This window comes from Odontomachus brunneus, unplaced genomic scaffold (assembly GCF_010583005.1).
Source record: "Odontomachus brunneus isolate Ranch 3 - 2012 unplaced genomic scaffold, Obru_v1 Obru_scaffold_077, whole genome shotgun sequence".
NCBI lineage: Eukaryota > Metazoa > Arthropoda > Insecta > Hymenoptera > Formicidae > Odontomachus > Odontomachus brunneus.
In genome coordinates, this window is record NW_022639527.1 from 919,362 (window position 1) to 923,607 (window position 4,246).

Sequence of the window (4,246 nt, forward strand, 5' to 3'; positions counted from 1 at the left end):
TCTGTGTGCAGTCTGTTGCCATTCTGTCAACAGATACTGTTGACAGACTCTGCGTAAAATCTGCTCGCACAGGTTTGGCTATCTGGGATAAGAAGTTAATATACAAAATTATAATAAATTTATACACATACAGACACAAAGGGTCTCAGCTTTTAATATTTTCACGCGATTTGTTCTCAAATTATTCGTTATTAATAAATATTCTATTTTATTCGAATAAAGTAAAAATTTCTTACTTATCTTTACTCTCATCATTACTCTCAACTGAGTGTACAATACTCTGTGATAATGTGCATATGCAAACAGTGCGCAAATTTGAAATATATTTGAACATGCATGAGTAACGAAGCATTGTTGAAGCACTAGCATTATTTAAACGGTAAATATTCAGTATAATGCTCTCATTTTGGATTTTTTTAAATTTTGCAAATCTGTATATTTTAGAGCATAGAATTGATTTCTGAAAACGAAAATTGTCGCTCATTTTTCGTTTTCTTGTTATTTATTTTTTAATGATGTCAGTAAAAGAATAGGAAAGTGATAACTTTCATTATAAAACTTTCTAATTTTGTGTCAATGTGTCTAATTATTTAAGTTTTATAAAATAGTATATATGATTAAAGCAGAGAAAAACATGCATAAACTATTCTCTGCTTTATAACAGATTTTATGCTTTTGATTAAATCCAGACAGTACAAATCTTCACAGGATATCTTAAAAACATTCTTAGAATATTCCTATATCCTGAGAATGTTCTCAAGACATCTTCCAGAGATCTTGTGCTGTCTGGGTTTAATCAAAAGCATAAACTCTGTTATAAAGTAGAGAATAGTTCATGCATGCTTTTCTCTACTTTAATCATATATACTATTTTATAAAACTTAAATAATTAGACACATTGGCCTGTATTCTGAGTTCTCTTTTGACGATAAATGAGCCTCTAAAAGCGGTTTATAAGCTTTTTGATTGGCTATGAGTCACTTTTAGAGGCTCATTTATCATTAAAAGAGAACTCAGAAGAGAGAAGAAATAAAGTGCAAGTGAAACAAATTTTTCGTCATCGCGCGATTCACGATACATTGAAATTCTTAACCTCAAAAATCTAATTTGTTTTTAATTTAGAAGACGCGGTCCAATAACCGTTACAAATACTGCGCAGTGTTTCTTTTGTTCTATTTCTCGGATTCGAATGAAGAAAGAGAAAGAAGTAAAAACATTACAAAGCATTTGTAACGCTTACTAGACCGTACCTATAAACATTTACAGTATTGATTTCAAAGTCAAGCGAATAGCGAATTCGGTTGCTTGCATTAGTGCGCACTGAGTATGCACTAAGGCTTGTCTATAGTATGTTATTATATTTAAAGATTGTCTTAAATAATTCTTAAATAAATTCTCAAATATTTTTAACCATAATATGATATGTATAACATCCGTACGAATCATTTTATTAGCTAAAATGTTCTTAAATATGTATTTAAGACATAATCTTAAATATAAGAATGTACTGTAAACAAGCCTTAATGCGCACTAGTGCAAGCTACCGAATTCGCTATAAGACTTACCTGGGAGTTTAACCTTCTCGCCAACCCAGGTAGCAAAGTGACGTCTAAAGACGTCATTAAGACGTTATTAAGACGTTATTAAGACGTCTATGACGTTTTAATGACGTCTTTAGACGTCACCTTGCTACCTGGGAAGTATACATACACTTGGGGTCGCAACATTTGTAGAAAATGGTGCTGGCTTCATCGGCAGAATTTACGGCAACCGCTGCAGGTGATTGCCGCAGTCATTGATTATTAAAAAGTTGAGAAAAAAGTTGGACACTTTTTAATAAACAATGACCGATGACTAATGTGACGATAGGTTGGGTTAGGTTAGTTTTTGCGAGGGGCGCAGTCCCCTCATCGTTTAATATCTTTCCCGTGTTACAAATATATATGTCAAATATATTAAAAATATTCTTAATTTAAGTATTTTCATGAAGTTGCTGCACACTGCGTTATACTAATACAGTAAGTGCAACTCTAACTAATAGACTTTACGTTGCAATGACGGGTTTCTTAACCTATTATACCTAGCATCTTTAATAATTAATATCTCGCTTCGCAGTAGAGAGCGACGATTTTGTTAGAGGAAAAAGTTGTTTGGCATGCAAAAACGCGTCGATTGAGTCTACTTTCATCGAAATCGTAGGTGAGGACTGTCTTCTAAATAATTACCTTTTTTTTTTTAGAATGTTATTTTTATCAAACCTGGGGAGTGCTTCGTCCTCCCCCCAAATCCCCCTGAACTCCCAGTTCATCGTTTGCAAATGTTTGAATGGTAAATATACAGCATAATGTTCTCATCTTGGATTTTCTTAAACTTTATAAATTTATATATTATAACACCTAGAATTTACGAGTTTGCATTTGCAAATAATAAGAATACAGGCTATTGATACAAAGTTAGAAAATCTTATAAGGAAAGTTATCACTTTTCTACTTATTGACATCACTTTTCTACTTATTGACATCACTTTTCTACTTATTGACATCATAAAACATTAAAATAAAAAAACAAGAAAATGAAAAATGAGCGACAATTTTCGCTTTTAGAAATCAATTCTAGGTTATAATATATAAATTTATAAAGTTTAAGAAAATCCAAGATGAGAACATTATGCTGTATATTTACCATTCAAACATTTGCAAACGATGAACTGGGAGTTCAGGGGGATTTGGGGGGAGGACGAAGCACTCCCCAGGTTTGATAAAAATAACATTCTAAAAAAAAAAAGGTAATTATTTAGAAGACAGTCCTCACCTGCGATTTCGATGAAAGTAGACTCAATCGACGCGTTTTTGCATGCCAAACAACTTTTTCCTCTAACAAAATCGTCGCTCTCTACTGCAAAGCGAGATATTAATTGTTAAAGATGCTAGGTATAATAGGTTAAGAAACCCGTCATTGCAACGTAAAGTCTATTAGTTAGAGTTGCACTTACTGTATTAGTGTAATGCAGTGTGCAGCAACTTCATGAAAATACTTAAATTAAGAATATTTTTAATATATTTGACATATATATTTGCAACACGGGAAAGATATTAAACGATGAGGGGACTGCGCCCCTCGCAAAAACTAACCTAACCCAACCTATCGTCACATTAGTCATCGGTCATTGTTTATTAAAAAGTGTCCAACTTTTTTCTCAACTTTTTAATAATCAATGACTGCGGCAATCACCTGCAGCGGTTCGGGGGGTCTGGGGGACGAAGCCTCCCAGTCACACAGCTAAAGATAGACGGTATGACAAATTTTCTAACCTCCTAACGCGCCCTCAACTTTATCTATTAATATCTCGCTTCGCAGTAGAGAGCGACGATTTTGTCAGAGTAAAAAGTTGTTTGGCATGCAAAAACGCGTCGATTGAGCCTACTTTCATCGAAATCAGAGGTGAGGAACGTCTTCTAAATAATTACCCTAATTTTTTCAATATTCATTTTAGTATATAGTAAACTCATATATTTAGAAAGGCGAAGATTTAGTAACGACAATTTTTCCAAATAGAAAAGTTTGTTTTTAAAAAGCATGTTGATTGAATACTTTTTCGTCAAAATTGGAGGTGATTTGTATAAACTGAATAATTACCTTCGTATGATCCACGGTGCGATCGATGTGAAGTTCAGAAAAAGTGTACGTCAGTGGCCGCGTTCAGTAGAACAAGTGATCAGTAAGCGCTCGGGGAGCTCTTATATATGATTTGGCATATTCTTTTAGATCTTCAACTATATTCCAATCAGATGCAAGAGCTCACTGAGCGCTTACTGATCACTTGTTCTACTGAACACGGCCTATGACACACAGCTTCTATATAATATAGGCCGCGTTCAGTAGAACAAGTGATCAGTAAGCGCTCAGGGAGCTCTTGTATATGATTTGGCATATTCTTTTAGATCTCCAACTATACTCCAATCAGATGCAAGAGCTCACTGAGCGCTTACTGATCACTTGTTCTACTGAACGCGGCCATATAAAACGTTAAAGGGACATTTACATTGGAAGTAAGCAGTAAGAAGTAGGAAGTAAGAATAAGAAATTGACCAATCATAGTTGATTATTCTTCTCACATTCGACTATGGTCAATTTCTTACTCTTATTTCCTACTTCTTGCTATTTACTTCCAATGTAGACGTCCCTTACGTCGCTGTTAGCTTTTTTACCGACCATGTAATCATATCTACCTTTAAAATTTAGCTAT

General features: G+C 33.9%; 1 protein-coding gene across 1 annotated transcript in view; it reads right to left on the reverse strand.

Moving 5' to 3' along the window:
* LOC116847382 (yrdC domain-containing protein, mitochondrial) overlaps window positions 1-3,673 on the reverse strand; it is a 9,074-nt gene extending 5,401 nt beyond the window's left edge. Inside the window, exon 1 of the mRNA XM_032822322.1 lies at window positions 3,637-3,673. The gene's annotated coding sequence lies outside the window, so the exon portion shown is untranslated. The remainder of the gene's footprint in view (window positions 1-3,636) is intronic.
* Window positions 3,674-4,246: the final 573 nt, after the last annotated feature.